A 19382-nucleotide genomic window follows, 5' to 3' on the forward strand; every position below is an offset into this window, starting at 1 on the left:
TCATGAGTTTACATGAGTTAGGGGAGCTCTTAAAGAAGGAAATCATCTCATATCGAATAGAGACAATAAATATGCCAAATTCTGCAATAGAAAAAGAAAGACCCACGCTAAGCCATAATATACTTCAATCAATTTAATAAGGCATGCAATACACATATAAAATGCATTATGGGCCACAGTTTTTACAAAATTCAAGTCTGTGGAGATGATTCCTACGTATCCAGGTTTCCTCTTGCTTGTTTCTGGGCTTTTCTTAGAAGTATAATTCCTGCACTACACTGGCACACATTTACAACAGCAACCCTGAACTTTTCTTTCTTCCTCTCTCTCTCTCTCTCTCTCTCTCTCTCTCTCTCTCTCTCTCTCTCTCTCTCTCTCTCTCTCTCTCTCTCTCTCTCTCTCTCTCTCTCACCCTATAGAATCTTATAACACAGTGTCATCCCTGCAAAATCTACTCTTATCCTCGACTTTCACCGAGGGAAATAGTCCCAGTGTACCATGAGAGATTATGCAGAACCTCTCATCAATCACGGTGGTGTGGGAGGCACGCCGCTGATCGCTGAACTGGCTTCTGTTGGAATGCGTTCATCTGTCCCAGCCCACTGTCCCGATGACATCACAGCAGCTCCTGGTCCTTGAAAAGTCTTGAGGATGATTAGCTGAAGGAATGGGCTGCTTCTGCCAATCATAATCCGGCAAGAGCTGCCTTTATACTTGTGGAGATGGGAGAGAAGGAGAGAGGGAGGGAGGGAGGGAAGGACCGACTCCAGTTAAGCAAGAGCCATAGCAGCAGTAACAACAGCATAACACCAGCAGCAGCTGGTATTCCGGTGATTAAATAGTTCTCCTAGCCTTTTTTGCTGTACTGGGTCGGCTCCCTGGCGTAATTCTCCTGTCCAAGAAGGAAAGCTGCATTTTAACGGTGTGCTGAAGAGAGCTTTTGAATCATTCCAGCTGGCTGCTTGTGTTGAAAAGGACAATGTGTGTATAAAACAAATAAATTAAAAAAAAAAAAAAAAGACTCTGCTGGAAGAGTTCAGACTGGAGCTCCGGTGTGCTTTTCCGAATTGTTCAGGCAGATTGTGTATGAACTGAAAACTCCTAATTAACCTGGAGCCAAGTGAACCCTGAATCCTGGATATCTCCTTTTCTAACTGGGGATAAATTCAAGTTAGCTAAAGAAACAAATACATATATATGTGTATAAGCAAAATAACTGAAATTCTTCTCTAGGTAAGTTACTGTTTCACTTGCTGAAATCAAAGTATATACAGTGAATGGATATGTGTTGCTTGGCTTTCGTAAACAAGTTAGACAAAAATCAACTTTTGGTTGTGAAAGATTTGTGTTGAAACTGATAATATTTTGAAGCTGAACTCTACCTGTGTGTACTTAGCTGTCATTATGCTTGGTGGAAGTTGTACTTACACTGTAATGGAATATATGTGTCTGTGTACACGTGTGTGTGTGTGTGTGTGTGTGTGTGTGTGTGTGTGTGTTCCTTGCTGCAGAAGATACAGAAGTTGAGATGTTTAAAGCAGTTGTCAGAACATTTGAACAAAACCACCCCACCTGGTAAGAATTTTATACCTTTCTTTTCTTCAATATAGAAACGATCAGCTTTACATACTCCACATCCAAAAACTATCTGTGAGCTTTGAAATGTTGTCTGAGAAGTATTACTGAGGCCATGGCTTGTATTACCCAATATGAGAACTCTTGCTCCCTCCTTGGGACCTGAGATTTATAGGCATGCTCTCTCCTAATGGTCTGCTTTAGAGAAACAGCTGTCACAGATGTTTGAAATTCTATGATAGAGCCATAAATTGCTTCTGAAGAAATAGATGCTTTCCTCCTCGCTCCTATTAGGAGAGCGAAAGAAAAAAAAATAAATCCTTAGAGTAATCTGTGTCATGATGCACAAGCGTTCATTCTCAGGAGGGTAGAAACAGCTTTGTAGCATACCTGTGATTTCTTACAAATAAATGCCTTCTGCACAGAATAAGTTGTGGAAAAATATGATTTAAATATGATTTAAATCACCCTTTCTAAGATCTGTGTCAGAGGAATCTCAAATTATATTTTCTTTGTAAGTTGTCCTGACTCATAAAACAATGTATTCGTCATAGTTACTATAGTAGTCTTTAGATGGAGGGATTGATTTGTTTTTACTGGAATATATTATTCTACCAAGTCTCATACATATTTTTTTTAAAGTTTCAAGACTTCATTATATTTCTTTCCAGCATACTCTGGCTTGATTGCACAGTGTCTTCTCTGAAAATGCTTGTCATGAGCTCAAGTTTTTCTGTGTTTTAAAGTTAATGGCACATGAGTTGTGCATATATATGAATAACGTATCTCAAAAATACATAAAATTTGAGTTATTCACTCAGTGTCCACTTCATAATTAAGTTCGTATGAGTGTCTTGGTGAAGACAAAATTGGTGGAGGTAAAAAAAATGCAATAATCCTTTGAATTTCTTCCAAGCTCAGAGGCAATGACATTTTCTTCACAAAGATTTTGAAGTTATTTTTCCACATCAAAAGAATGCTTTTAATATATTTTATTAAAAGGTAGTTATATCCAAATGCTAAGGAGCTGCTATGTTGATAGTGATTATTTTTTTCAAAGAAAATATAGGTAGATAATATAAATCCATTGGTCAGAGCAGTCTAAATCTTCCATTGTAACTCATAAAACTAAGTGGTTAATGAGTGAAATATACTTGTCAGACAAATTTACATCAGTATATAAATTTGAATGTAATATACTCTGTCTGGTGAACATTTTCAAAGAATCCTCTCATTACCATATAATAAAAAGATACCTATTTGCATAGAGAGATACCTATAATAAATTATGAAGGTGATTTTGAAAAATTAATGTTAAGCAGGATGGTCTCTATTAGCTTTGTCTGAATGTTACCTTGTCACTATAACACTGATTCATATAAAACCCTTTGAGAAAAATTATAATGCATATGACTTATCAACTATAACATAAAATTACTTGTAAAAATGAAGATATAGATGCAGCTCTAAAACTCAGGCATTATTCCTAAATAAAAGTAAAACATCATGACAATTTTATGATACATTTTCTTTTAGCAAACAAATAAGCAATAAGTCTGGCTGTAAATATAAAACTCATCATTTAGAAATTTTATTTGAAAATGGAGAAATACATATTCATATATATTCACCTAAAAAAACAGTTTTCATATTTTATCTGTGATGTAAAATTGTTTTATATACATATATATACATATTACTTTCTCAACCTAAAGCACCCTGTAATTGAATTTCAAAAATATTAGTTTGCAGATATTCTATAAATGTATTTTAACCCATAAAATATCTGTCTGCAAGAAGTTTAATATGTATATAATCTGGTTGAGTAGAAAAGGAGTCTTCGAGGAAAGGAAAACCCACAGATCAAACTTTCTATATTGCCTTTACTAGCAACTCCTCAGGGAGACAAGGGAAAGACTGCATACTATGCTGAGACTATAAGACTTTGGCTGCTGTTCCTCTGTAGATGGGGAAAACAGCTGGAGAAACTTAGGAAATCAAGCTAGACTATCAGCCCTGGCTGGAAGCCAAAATTAAGAAGCAATGCATCCAGAAGGTGAATTTATTCTGGGATGAAATTCACTGATAATGTATTATACTTTAACTCTACCCTGAAGTGTTATTTTATTCCCCAACTGTAAACTGTAGGTGCATTTAAAGAATAACTATATTTTCTGAGTAAAGCAACATCTCAAAACCACAAGGTTCCTTCTTAATTAAATAGTTCTCTACTTTATAAATATATATATATATGTATATATATTCATGCATGCACACATATATATGTATTTTTTCCCGGCCAAAACAAACAACAACAACAACCACAAAAACTCCTATACTGAGTCTGTACTCAGAAGTAGTAAAAGAAAGATGCAAAGCACAGCCCACTATAATCTTAAGCATGCCATATAGGTACACTTGGGTAATGATTATACCAGAGCAACTGGCCTGGTGAATTTTATGTAAACATAGAACAATCAAATACTTTGGTAGCTTTGTGAAAGAGAAGGTAACTTTCCTGCATTCTGAGCTCCAAGTCACTAGGAAAAAAAGAAAGTGAGGTTGTCTGTTGTCTTATTTTAAGTTCAGAAAGTGAGAGGAATGGGTCAGGTGTCAGACACAGGCTGCTGCTTGCAGCTATGGTGATGTCACAGCTAGCCAACCCGTTCTGTAACACCTCAGGAGACGCTGGGCTCTGCTGATGTACTGGGTGTTAAGTGCACTCTTCCTTCCAGTTATTTCCAGCAAGCCTCAGCTGTCAAAGGTGCCAATGGCAGCACAAGTCTTGTGTATAGGGAGCCTTATTTCCACGATTTCTTTTTCTCAGTTTTCGAAGGAATGCTATCACAGTCTAGAGCTGACAAATATAAAATTCCTTTCACAACTAATATTGAATGGATAATGGATTGCAATAAAACTCAAAGTAGTCTGCTAAAGAATTTCAAACTCATCGATGCCTCAGGCATTTTGAGTCAAATGGATGTTTTGGAAATGTGAAAAGTGGATTAATCTCCAACCCAACTGGTTGAAATGTCTACAGATAGAAGTTGATGTGTTTGTTATAGGTGTTACTAACCAGTTAATTCAGGTCATGGAATAGATCAAAGTAAAATATCATAAATAAAAACAAATTAAATAAAAGGTTTCCAGTGCTACCTCCATTCATATATATATATATACAAATATGCAAGTATAAATACCATGGACATATTTTCAAGAGAGACAATCCTATTTAATAAGTTGAAAGTAAGAGAAAAATGAGTGAAAAGTTAGAAGGAATTATGTGGCTTGCTTGTGAATGTCACTTTATATATTGAATAACGGGTTGTAGAATTGAAACTTCTATACTGAATCTTACTTTAACTCTTCTTTAAAAACCGTTGATATTCATATTTATAGAGTCCCACAAAAAAGTTATCTTTCTGCAAACTGACAATGTCCACACAAGACTCGGGGCCCTGTAGTCAGAAATACTTGTTATTCTTTAAATGGATAGAGTTCCCTAATTCAAATTTGTTGCTATCAATTGAAATTGTGTGACACCTTGTTTAAAATATTCGATATCCAAATTAAAGATTCTTCCTTTATTAATTTTTTTTTGTGGTGCTGGAGATCTACCTTAAAAACTTGTGGGTGTGTGGTGCATGCTCTACAGCTGACTCTTTATTAAGCCTCATTGATAGTTTGTACTTTCAGATATAGCCATGTGGAAATTGAATATCGGCTGGACAAGTTTAGTATGTTCAAGCAAGCTGCAAATTTAAATAAGCTACCTTGATTTCATTACATCCACATCTTTCTTTTCTTTCCTTCCTTCATTTTTTGACCCTTTATCTTCTTTTCCTTGTTTCATTCATTCTTTTCCTCACTATTTCCCCCTATTTACTTTCCTGTCTTTTTCTTCGCTTCTTTTACTACTCTCCTTTCCCTCCTCCCTTCCTTTCCTCCTTTCCTTTCTTCCTTCCTTTCCTCCTTCCTTCCTTCCTTCCTTCCTTTTCTTCCTTCCTTCTTTCCTTCCTTCCTTCCTATTTACTTTTGCTATTCCAGTTTTAATGGTTGCTTACACAGCTGGAGACCAAACCAGTTGTTTTAATGTAGAAGCAATTGTGAATATAATGACTAGGTTTGAATACATAGGGAGGGAAATATTAGAGAAAAGGAATTTAAAAACACTATGCCCTAAAGGAGAAATAAGCAAGAAGTTCATGTCAGAGAATTAATTACATCACCCTGAAGGTACAAACCCTTCTCTTGCCTATTGATTGCCATTCAATATAATAAATAGTTAAATAAGGGTTTGAACTCATGACTTGGACAGTCACTGAGCTTCTTTTTTGTTCAAGGCTAGTGTTCTACCACTTGAGCAAGTTTCTTATTTGGAGACAAGAGTCTAATGGATTTTGCTGCCCATCTGTCTTCAAACTGCCATGCTCATATCTCAGCCTCTTGAATTCCTAGGATCGATGGCACATGTCACCTGCACCCAGACAATTCAATAGCTTACTTTCTCCCTTTTCAGTATTTTTTGTCAGTGTCATCTTTTCCATGTATCACATGCAATAAACAGAGTGGTAAATGTAATAATACTTATAAATGTAAACAATCTTTTACTTGTAGTTTAAACCCCTATAAACCATGTTTTCATTAAGTAGTTTAAACATAGCAACATTCACATGCACCCCAAAGGCCCAGCTTCCATGCTAATGGAAGGGGAAAAATGAGGAAACAAAGCTATTTTGCACATTCAGATGCTTTGGCTTGACTCCATTCCTGAATCAGAAATACAGTTGTAGAATGCTGATCCATAGAATTTGTCGTATTTCATCAGATATCTCAAAAGAGTTTTCCCTGATGCACTAAATAGTCTTTGACAACTACATAAAAATCATTTAAACTTCAGGAATAAATACAGTGACACTAAAGATTAATACAAGGTAAGAAACAGATGCAGAAATACATATGATCCAGTGAATACATAGAAAAGCCCTAATTCTGTTCTTTATTCTCAAATGCAAGTGAATAATTAGACCCAGAAGTTAAATTTGATTTTGTTTCTCTATCAATCTCTCATTGATCTTGCGTTGATGATGTGCATACTATAATAAGTAAAAAATAATTCTCGATCATATAGAAAGTTTCCTTATTAATGCATTGCAAGGAATATCATTCTTGATATCTCAGTTTGTAAAGCCTCTTTGCTTGGAATAATCATGATATAAATTATTATAAAATTAATCAATTGGAATTAAACTCAATTTAGAACTTACATTACACTACCTTTTGGTTTGGACATATTTATTCCCTTCTCAACAGAGAAAATAGCTCTTTAATATTTTTCAGTAATATTCATAATAATTGTAACAATAAGTATTTTTTTCTTGTTAATAGGCTCCAGGCGTTCTTCAAGGTACCAGGGCAAACCAAAAACTTTCAGGAAGTTAATATTCAGAGGAGAACAAGCAGTAAGCAAGTACTACCCTTGAGTATTCAGAGTGAGAATAGATAATTCAAGAGGGTGGGTTAAAGCATGCCCATGAATTCAACATGGATATTTAACTAATGCCTTTCTGCTAATTTGTTAGTCAGAAAGAAAGTCTATTTCAAAGCTACCCGTCAGGGCCAGGAGTGTAGCCTAGTGATAGAGTGCTTTCCTCACATGCATGAAGCTCTGGGTTCAATTCGTCAGTACCACATACACAGAAAAAAAGCAAAAAAGAATTAAATGTTCATGCTACTTTATCTTGTGAAAAAAAAATATGGTGAGGACAGCCTAGATCTTGTATGATGCAAGGTAAGGTGCTTAACTTTGCTTATCTTTGTTGATTGTTTTTCCCAGATGTATAAAGGCATTGAGTGAAACTCTAAGATAGACTTACTATTTGGTGCTAATTTATTGGAAAATAGAAAGACAGGTTGTAGAAATCTCATTTTGAATTTTGCTAGTACTGTTTGCAGCTCTAAGTACTCAAAAATAGTGTGAGAATAAATGATCTCACATTGTTTTATCATTCTTATATCCTAAAAAACTAATTTTATTAGTACAATTTAAGCTACAAAGGAGGTGCTAATGCCCTATCTTATTTTTTCAAATTGACAAGACTAAGAACTAACATGCTAACAGATCACTCATATAGTTGGCTAGCATTACAATTTAGTAGAATTAAAAATGCAATTCTCGGTGTGTGTGTGTGTGTGTGTGTGTGTGTGTGTGTGTGTGTGTGTGTGTGTTTCTGGTAATGAGATTTGATCTCAGTGCTTCATATTTAAGTTATATGTGCAGATTATTTTGGAGATGGATTCTAGCAAATTTTTCTACCTGAGCTGGCTTCAAATCATGATCCTTCAGATCTCAGTCTCTGAGCTCATAGGCATAAGCCACTACTGCTTAGTTTGTATTTTCAATTCACTGATTATGAAAGTACTTCAATCTCAATAAAAATAAGTCTGATGAAGATCACACAATCCTAATACAATCATAGAGAATGTTACTTGCATCATGGAGATTGCATCAGCAGTTTTTAACCATCCTGTTGGGGGAAATAAAATCTGACACCATTTAGTTGCTCATCAGGCTCAGGCTCTTTTTTTCCCCATATATTTTTTATTGTAATTAATAGAATGGTTACATTATATTCACCAGATAGAAGGTGCATTACTTCACAAACATTGATACCTTTTCTCATATCATGGTCCTCATTTCCCTCCCTCCCCCCGCAGATCATCTTGATTTCCCCCTTCCCTATCCAATTTCAAATAACCAATTAAGCATATATAAAATATATCATATAACAAGGTGAAATATTGTAACAATAAGCAATAACCAAGGGACAGCAAAAAAGATGAGAGATAACAGTACATTCAAGACAACAATCACTCATTATATGGCTTTTGTTTCTATATCCTGGAGGTCCTTACATTTAGCGTCATACTAGATGGCCTTATGTATCTACATTTTGTTCTATTGTAAATATCTGCTAGGAGAGCCCAAGGTTTCTACTGATTATAACAAATGAGGGAAATCTCAGGCTCTTAATATGCTATAGAAAGACCCTAGACCTTCTTCTCACAAAAAATCAGGTGCTCTGCTTAGCAAAGAACTTAACATAGCTTTGCATGTAATGTACATGCATATACACCAGCCTTCCGCATTTAACTAAAGGTTTTTGATAATAAGTATGTTTAGAGACAGCTTAAGAAAAGCAGAAAGACATCAAGATTTTGATTAATGCGAAATCCAAGAAGGCATCCATGTCCTATGAACATCTGCTGAAAAACCAGTGCTGTTAAAAGGAGATAAAAATAATAGCTGGGTGCTAGTTGTTTATGTCTGTAATCTACATACTTAGTAGGGTGGGTTCTCAGTTTCCTGGTCCAAAGCTAGCCCAGGAAGACAAATCAAAGGTATTCTTATTTCTAATTAATCACCAGAAAGCTGGAAAAGTATGGCATAAGAGAAAGAAAAAAAGCCAAGAGAGAAGGTAACATAATAATTAGATATACAGATAGATACATTCATACATGAATACATAAATGGAAAAGTAGCTAGATGTTAGAGAGGTAAGATATAGATAATGGACAGATAGATGTCAGAGTGATGGGAAGAAAGAAAAAAGGAAGGAAGAAAGGAAGGAAGGAAGGAAAGATGGAAGGAAGGAAAGAAAGAACACAGGAATAAGGAAAGAATGAAAAAAAGAAAGAAGAAAGAACACAGGAATAAGGAAAGAATGAAAAAAAGAAAGAAGAAAGAAAAATGGAAGGAAGGAAGGAAGAAAGAAAGAAGGAGAGACTACAATGAAGTACTATTGCCACTTTTCTATGTTGAAAATATTTTTTGTTTACTGTGCTTTTTGTGAAAAATGAATATATGTTGTGTCCTGAGAAAACAGAAAAGCAGGAACGATATTGGGAATTTTTTCTATGCAGTATCAAGATGCACAATACTTTTGAACAAACAATGAAATCAGTTCAAACATATATTGGAGTGGTACCTGGCGAGAAGGCAGCTGTGGAAGAAAATTCTGCTTTCATCGAGAGGCAAATGGTAGTTTGAGTTTCTTGCTGGTTTTCATTACGAAAAAAATTGTGAAATCAGGAAATTCAATTCTTATAATCACTCTGTTCAGCTTCCCTTCTTTCAAGTAGCATGTAACTAGAAGACAGCTGAGAAAAATAAAAATAAATATTGTTTAAAAATTTTATATAACAGGAAATTATTAATTGGGATATTTACTAGAGTATAAAAACAGATTTTACAGAGGGCTACTTATAAGCAGGAATGTTCCTTACTTCATATGGTCTTTGAGTCACCTGCTAGATCAGAGTACTGAGTGGATAGAAGTCTAGTCCAAAGTCCTCTCTCTCTCTCTCTCTCTCTCTCTCTGTCTCTCTCTCTGTCTCTGTCTCTCTCTCTCTCTCTCTCTCTCTCTCTCTCTCTCTCTCTCTCTCTCTCTCTCTCTCTCTCTCCCTTCTCTCTCCCTTCTCTCTCTCTCTATATATATATGTATGTGTGTGTGTACATATATATAAATAAATACATACATATATATAATGTTATTGTTGAGGTAATATATGGAGGGGTTACAATTACTTGAGTATATGTCTTTCTGAACCATCCCCTCCCCAACTCTCTCTCCCAGCTTTTCCCTCCATCTTCACCCACAAGTCGTAATGTTCATTTTCTACATAATGTCTGGTATTATTGTTGTACTTATCACACTTCTTCTGTGCCTCCCAAAGACAAATAAACAAATAAATAAGATAAAAAGGAAAAGACAACAAAACTATCAACTAGAGCAACAAAAAAAAGCCCTCCTGTTTCCTGAGCGTCGATTTTTTAATACATTTTAATACATTGTTTTATATGATCATACACACATAGCTACTGGGCTTTTGTGATCTTCTCCTGAGAATATTTTCTTGTGGTCTCACTGTGTAAATATCTAAAGATCTGTATAATTTATCATGTCCCAGTGGATTTTTATTTTTTACCATCCAGTGTGTTTACTTGTAGATTTAGAGGTCCATTGTAGTTACCACAAATGAGGGAAATCAGCCTATGTGTCTTTAGATCTGACTTACTTCACTTAATAAAACTTTCCCATGTTTTTCTGATTCCTTGTATATGGTACAATATCATTCTATCTGATGGGTGAATAAAATTACTTTGGTTATATATGTCACATTTTCTTGACCCATTAGTTCACTGAGGGACGTCTAGGTCAAGTCCATATGTTACCATGGTTGTGCTCGTGGTTTTGGTGTGGCCTGGTTTGAGTTCTATTGGATAAATGCTCAAGCGTGCAACTGCTGTATCTTAGGGAATCTCTGTTTACTCATACATGCAAAAGCAAGGCAGCTGCCTAACTACTATCTATTTACTGTCATGTCTGTCATCTCCACTGCAGAGGCCTTAGTACAATGTTAAAGAAAATGAAAGCATAAATAACTTAGATACATGAAGATTTCATCTTTTAAAATCATAAATACTTTAAATAAATGAAGGATCAGTCTTTTAAAATTTTAAAACATTGTGTTGGTGCTTCATTTGCACCCATTCCAGAAATAAAATATCTCAAAAATAGACAAGAAGTATATTTCCAATATTTATTCTATTCATCAACTGCTTTGTTCAATAGAAACTCCTTGAAGCAACTACTTAAAATAATTTTAAAAAGAAGAAAGAAGAGAATATTTATGCTTTCTATGAAATTTATTTGCTTATAGGGAATTTTTAGTGAGATATGAACATTAGTATGAAAGTTCTGGTCAGGTAAACATCCATGAATCAGTCTAAAGATGACATTGTATATAGGCCTAGTACAAAAGTCAGGTGATCACATTGGGTTCCAAAGAATATGGATTTTAAGTCCAATTGCCTGTAACTATGGCATAACCTGAAAGAAGCTAATTAACCTTTCTGTGTCTCAGGTTCTTGATGTGTGAATGGGGCAATAGGACCTACTTGTTAGAATCACTGGGAGAGTTAAATATGACAATAAATTCAAAGCACCCATTACAAATTTGGAAACATGAGAGATTTTTAAATTAATGGAGTTAAGTTTTAATTACATGCATCACTACTCTGACTTCGGCCTGTAATACATTCCCTACTGCTTTGAAGTAACCTTTGAATGAGGGAGACTGTCTCCAATCTTTGCCAGTCCCCTCCACTTGGAGATAATGGTCCAAATCACCTCTATACTGTCTTCTGGTCATAAATTTCAATATCCATAACATTAAATCTAACATGAAGGGTCAAATTTTATTGGTGAACAATTTAAGTCATCATGATCTTGAACATCAACCAATATTCAAGCATCTGAAGGAAAACAGACCACAAACCAGAGTAGGGAATTTCAATGTGTTAAGAAAAGGCTTAACAGTTTATACTTATTTTCTCGTATGCTATGGTAAGAAGGACCATAGAACTGGAATAAAATAAGAAGTCAAAGTTTCAACAATGATGGAATCAACAAAACAAATATGAATATTCCTTAATTGGTCTGGACTTCTACCCACGTGCTAGATGAAGTTACTGGGGTGTGAAGGAGTTTATCTTCTTCATATACTTGTAGTCACACATGCAAACAAAAGACACTTAACTAGCAACCCTCTATCTGCTACTCAAGACCCACAGACAGCAATGAATACTATACTACAGTGCTTTAAGTAACAAATCTACAAATTGTTCTTTACTACTTGTTAAAACGTACCGAGCATATGCTATTTTGCCAGAAATTTATTGGAGGTTATCTTAAACATTAACTCCTCTTGTAGTTTGATTTTTCCCAAAATACATTTTGAACATGAAGAAAGTATCGAATTATTTGGGTACAGTGCTTTAATTCTTTCAAAGCAATTTTGGTAATAATTCTAGGTCACAGTCATCAAGCATTAAAATAGTAATATCTCAAGACATGTCATCTCTAATAAGTGGCAGAATGCTTGAAATCACTCTGAATCTCAACAGCTATAATCATTCCTTTCCAAACTAGATGACTTTGGGGGTGGCAGGATAAAATTTTATGCAGGATATTTTTACATGTGATCATCACATTATTCCATTTTATGACAAAGTTGCTCTTTCATTTTGTGGTAACTAAAAGTTAACATGGGTGACATTGTCTTGATTACAAATGTATATGTTGAATTGAAACCCTTTGTGAAACTAATTAAAATATTTTAAATACATTAATACAACAAAATATAAAGCAAATTGATGGAAAATAGCAATTAAATTTAATCAGGTGCATCTCTTTTTGATAAAGAATTTTTCAATTCTCTTGTAATCTAAATTAAACACAAAATGCTTATATGTAATATAATAAGATAAGACTGTACTCAAAAAACATCTACTAAAAACTATTTATTTCAATAATTATCAAAGCCTAGGTCCAAGATGCTGAAATTTCTACTTCCTGTTACTTAAAGAACAAATTTAGGACAGGAGGAATAGAGTAAAATAGAGAATTTATGTGAACATAAATTGTCTGGATGAGACTGTATTGATCAGTCACCTCCTAGAATATTAAATTATTTACATTGTCATTTGTTGAATCCTTTATATAATAATTGAGGTAATGGGAATTTGTAATTGTTTTTATACAAGGTAAATAATGAGTGTTCCTTTAAAGTTTATTTTTTACTATCAATAGCTCTAACTTAGTAGTATAGAATAGTACAATATATGATTTTCCTGTGGGTAAGACAAGGTAATAAAAGTAATCTGACTAGATTTTCCTGCAAATTATATAATAGATTTCAAATTGACCTCAAACTGACAAAATTGATCAAAATATTGTCCTTGGGATTTTATGTGTTGATTAGATTTGATTTCTCTGCATAAGAAAGTCAGTGGTAGATAAATGACAAAAGTAATTTAAGAGAAATTATTTTTTTACCTCTGAAATGAGTCCATTTCATTTATATAGACAAAATGATGACTAAGTTCAGAAGAAGAGTGGTTAAAGTATTAAAATATAAATTCTGGGAGATTCAGAAAGTTATTATAACTTATAAATGCATTTCAATCCTATCAGTAGCACATCGTTCATATAACAAAAGGCTAATTGAAAGAAGTTTTTGTAACTGTTATTTATATTTTAATAAAGATCTATGTGATTTTTTAGAAGTAAACTTCAGCTGGGCACAGTGCCTCACTCATGCCTGTAATCCTAGCTACCCAGGAGGCTGAGATCTAAGGATCAAGGTTCAAAGCCAGCCTGGGCACCAAAGATCTGAGACTATCTCCAATTAACCTCTAGAAAATGGGAAGTGGGACTTGGCTGGAGGGTAGGTTGGTAGCCTTGGAGCTGAAGAGCTCAGGGGCAATGCCCAGGCTGAGTTCAAGCCCCATGACCCACAAAAATCTAAAAAAGCAAACTTCAGTGTAAATATTAAATCACCAACCACTTCTTTTATTCAATGATTAAAATTTATATTTTAATACTCTGGCTTAATTAATTAATCTCTGTTTCTTAGGGACCAGGTGAATATTTCATGTTTGATGGGTAGCTATTTCCATAGTTGCCAAGTCAATTATCCAAGGTGCAAATCAGCACAGAATTCAATATTGATTCTTAAAGAATGATTATTGAGCAAATCCAAGTTGTGATCAGTTGGTAGTAACCATTTTATAGTTTTTAACTATAACTTGTCGTGTCTAGGAAAAAAGTATATAAAAATGAATATTCCATCATGCTTTGAAGGAAAAAAATTGATGATGGCATGTCCACGATTCCTCAATTTCAAATATCTCTTTTTTCTCTCCTCTTTATAATGCATATTTTCTTTTCAGTGATTAAGGCAACACTATAAATCAGATCCTGATCAATTCAGTCTGTGGGAACGTTCCATCTCTGCTCTCACAGCACTTACTCTATGTGTCCTTACTCAGTTAACTCATGTTTTTCGTGGCTTCAGGTTCTCTCCTCCTCTTTCCCTTCCTTTCCCTTCTTGTGGTTATTCTCACTTTCTTATCCTCCTAAATACAGTATTATCTTTTGTGTACCTTTGTGACACCACAATGCTGATGGTACCAAGGGTTCCAGTATTTGCTTAACTGACAAAGTCAAGATAAATTTTCATTTGTATTATATAACTATAAAATAGATGTCAGTACTTGACCAGAAATGTTTATAACCATTCCTTCCACAGCTTTCATCCAGAAGCCTTAATCCATGAAGTGTTCCTCCTAAAAATTTCATGGTGCATGCCGTGTTCTTACTGTACCCATTTGTGTATTTGTGCTTTCCCTCACTACCATGGATAACATTGTTAGAGAAAAATTTAAATCTTTTTCTTATAGATTCATCAGCCTAGTATAATTTCATTTTTAAGATGTCATAGACCTTCCAAAAATATGATCTACTCCTTTCTTCTTCACATATCTTCATTGCTTCCATAGAAGTTTATATCTTCCTTGCTATCATACTTACCTTCTTCTAATTGCTGTTCTTACTCTTAATTGTCATAGGGATAGACTTCCATTGTTTTTGAGAAGCAAAGAAAATGGCTGTTTAATGGAGAGTTTGTTTGACTCTCATGGTAAGCATTCAGTCGATACTGAGTGACTAAGTTGGAAAGTCTGAAGGTTCTGAGTGATTCATTTTTTCCCTTTCTGTCTCCAATCAATCAGCAAGCCATGGCACTTCTATTTTCTCTGTGACCCAGCAAAAAGCAATTCATATGAGAGTATTCACAATGTCATCCCTCTAAAAACCATTTCCTTTTCCACCTGAAGGGCATTTTTGAGTTCAGAATGTGAAGCTAATTGATCAACGCAATAAAGTCAGTCAGAGGAGGTGAGAAAGAGAGGGAAAGAAATGAGCAAAGCAATCTGCAGGAAGAAAGATTGTCATGGGGAGGGTTTTGAGAGTTACTTTGACCTGTGGAGACACTTTAGAAATGTCATTTTGTTTTATGAATTGAAACTATTTATTCTTCAGGAAATACATCTGGATAATACAATTCCATTTAAGTGAACTATCATGGCTCTCAAACTATATTTCTGTGATTCACCTACTGATCTATCCATATACAAATAAAATTTATGAAAGCTGGAAATATATATGTATTTTTATGTTTGTTTATAAATGTTTAGTTATGTTATATACTTATTTATATGAATACCATATACATATAAATATATAAATGGTATGGAAGACTTTTTTCTTTACTTAAGAGACTTTATTTATATAGAGTTGTTCTAGATTTCTAGCAAAAATGATTAGAAGGTACAAAGAGTTTCTATAGAATCCTTCTACAATAATGCACAATCCCCCATAAGCCACCAACATTGCTTATAATCAGTGAACCAACAATGACATATTCCTGCCAATATTCACACTTTATATCAAGGACCATCTGTGGTTTTGAAAGTTCTATGGGATTTTAACAACTGTTGACCACCTGTATTTATCTTTATAACATAAAATAGAGTGTTTTTGCTGTCCTAAACTGTCTTTACATTTCATCTGTTCACCTCTCTTTCTCACACCAGTCTCATAATAACCACATGCAGCTGCATAGTCTCTATAGTTTTGCCTTTCTATAGCATTTTCAGGTTAGTTGCTTTCACAATTTAAGTACTTTACATGGCATTTTGTGGCTTGACAGGTGATTTCTTTTGGATGTTAATAATATTCCATTGTTTAAGTGCACCAGTGTTTATTCACCTACTAAAGGAGCTCATGGTGATTTTCATGTTTTGTCAATTATGAATGAAGCTGAATATTCACATGCAAGTATTTTGTGCAGAAAAAAATTTACTTCATTTGATTAAATAGCATCCATGCTTGTTGCACAATATATGATGTGTGTGTGTGTAGCTATGTAAGAAAATTCCAAACTTTCTTCTAATTTGCATTTTGCTTTTTCACCAGCAATAGTTGAAAGTTCTTCTCTTCTATATGCATGCCAGCATTACCTGATGTTGTCCAAGTTAATGTTGCAACCATTTTAGTAGGTGTGAAGCAGTATCTCACTGCTAATTTTACTTGTAATTATAATTACATAATTGGCATATGATATATGATGTGATCATCTCAGTTTCTCATTGACCATCCTCACATTTTCATTCATGAGGTATCTTGTTTAAGTATGCTGTTTATTTTAAAACTATTATTTTCTTATTTTATTTTTAATAAAAGATTTTATTGAAAATAAGAGTTTAATGAAAATAAAGATTTTATTGAAGATAAAAATCTTTAATTAAAAGATTTTACTGATTTTTTACATCATATGTCAAATGTCAAGTTTAACAAATAAGTATTTCAGAATGGAATCTCTATCTGCAATCACTGGCACATAAATTTAAGAACAAAATTAAAATTAAGCTGAGTCTTTGTATGTCATATACACATATTGATCTATACCATAGATCAACATGTGTATCCTGTCATAGATTTATATATCTATATAGTTATATTTACATCTTCAAGTTCATGTCAATAACCTTGAGTAACCTGAGTGTTGAGTCATCACTCTTGTACTGTTTGGATCTAATATCTACATATCTAGGAGACCATGCCCCTTTTGTTCATTTGATCTTGGCTTACCTCACTCAACATGATTTGCTTTAGTTTCATCTACTTCCTGGTGAATGAAATTATTTTATCTTGTCCGTTGGCTATGTAGAATTCCACTATATGTATGTACCACATTTTTTGTATCCATTCATCGGCAGTGGGCATCTGGGTTGTTTCCAACACAGTGATAAACATGGCTGAGCAGGTGTCCTTATCATATCCTGGGATATGATGCTCAGGAGGAACTAAATTATATGATCAAAAAGTCATAAAAACACAAATATGATTTGGTGGAAAAATGGTCAGTAGATAACAATTATTATACACAATATTGACAACATTGCATGATAATGAAATTTCTTTGTGACATTTATATAAAGGAATTTTGATGAAATAGGAAAGGTAAGCCTCGTTGAGAAAAGCTTCAGAAAAAAAATGGACATAGCCTTTCAAGTTTTGCTTTCATGGACTTTGGGCTAAATGAAACAAGAAATAACCTACTATTTTAATGCTGGCATGAATATTTCAGTAGAGTAGGAAAATACAGCTACACGGGACAGAAGAAAGTATTTACAGAACAGTATTTTGATGAATAGAGATAATGCATTGGAACTTCTGTTCAAATGGAACATTGTCCTGAATTAGAATGGATGATTGATAAAAAGAGAAATAAAATAAGTGTGTGATAGTGGTTAATGGAAGTTCTTGGCTATTTTTATTGTATTCACCAAGTAGACAGCGAGATCATCAGAAGAGAGTGATGAAAAGAAAATAGGATAAAAGTGTGAAGTCAGCCTATGTGCTATGGGACAGGATCTAGAAGACACAGGAATGTACTAAGTGCTTTAACATGATGCTTAGTAGCATGCATCCAGTTGTGGTTCATTATCATGAGTTTAACATCTAAGTTTTGCCCTGAACATACACAGATATGTAAACTTTGATTCCTTAAGATGTGGCATTAGTCCAATGGTGGTGTATGAAATGAAAGATGGAAAAAATTGATTGCAGTATATGGAATAGATAAATGTAAAGATTGATCATGATATTTATACACCATAAGCAATATTAACCTGTGTGTGTGTGTGTGTGTGTGTGTGTGTGTGTATGTCTGTGTGTGACAGAGAGACAGAGTAACTGAGACAGAGGGAGATAAAGAAAGAAAGATGAAAGGGCAAATGCCTTAAAAGTACAATCATTTTAAATACTGTTGAAGATAGAATAGACCTAGAGTGAAAAACAAGAGCACATTTAAATAGTAAAATGTCTAAAATCAATATGATATATTGGTTACAATAACATAATTATTAGTTATCATACAAAGATATAGCCATAGCATATGACTATGGACATCAGTTAAAAGAGGATGGAGAAAAATGAAAGCATCAGAGACAGAAGACCTAAATTACATTGAAAGCAAAGTTGTGAGAAAAACTGTCTTTTCTATCCAAGTATATTGCTTAAAGGTTCCTGGTTTGGCCTGGTGACTTGGCTCTTGTTCAGGAAATGAGGAACTGCTTTGGAATAAGAAAGGACTTACAAAATGTAAGGTTTTTTTGTCTTGAATTGGTTTCTTTTCACGATGGAATTACAACATGCCCCAGATTGTTCAAGAAATAGCAGCGTTTTCAAAATCATCTAATCTTATTACATTCAGACTAGCCAATCAAAAGCAAATTGTGAACCTGAGCTTAACCAATCAGAGTATAAGGGCAGGGCCTGTCCACTTAGGGATAAACAGAGGAATAGCATGCCTGCTCTGGTTTCTCTGGCTAAGTACCTTTCTGCAAAAGTAAATTTCACTTTGCTGAGACAATTTTTTTTTTTTTGGTCCTGGGGCTTGAATTCTGGGCCTGGACTCTGTCCCTGAGCTCTTCATCTCAAGGCTATCACCCTATCCCTGGAGCCACAGTACCAATTCTGAGACAATTCTTTACTTTTGTATTCTATTGTGACACCTATAGTTCTTGAAGAGCATATTTATAGCAAAGTGTGCCTATCTTCATTATCAACAATTATTGCACGAGTAGCTTTTCTTTTCAAAAGAATGATAGCTAAAAGACAATTTAGCAAATTAAAAATAAATCTAAAAGATAAGAGTTGTAGATATTTAATGAAAGCATTGGACTGGTGAATGTTCCAGGGAAAGCACTTCAATAAGAAGAAGAAAAGTCAAAGACTCTTTAGAATGGAGGAAAAGAAGTAGTGCTAAGACTAATGTGGAGAATAGGACATCAGGAATGGAAGATAAAATGCAAGAGCTGGAACAGAGAATCATCA

General features: G+C 34.2%; 1 protein-coding gene across 1 annotated transcript in view; it reads left to right on the forward strand.

Annotated features, from left to right (window-relative positions):
• The first annotated feature begins 781 nt into the window (after positions 1-781).
• Positions 782-19382, forward strand: part of Ndst4 (N-deacetylase and N-sulfotransferase 4) — a 270436-nt gene continuing 251835 nt past the window's right edge. The window contains exon 1 of the mRNA XM_090356655.1: positions 782-1233. The gene's annotated coding sequence lies outside the window, so the exon portion shown is untranslated. The remainder of the gene's footprint in view (positions 1234-19382) is intronic.

This window comes from Megascapheus bottae, chromosome 23 (genome assembly GCF_031878675.1).
Source record: "Megascapheus bottae isolate mThoBot1 chromosome 23, mThoBot2.hap1, whole genome shotgun sequence".
Lineage (NCBI taxonomy): Eukaryota > Metazoa > Chordata > Mammalia > Rodentia > Geomyidae > Megascapheus > Megascapheus bottae.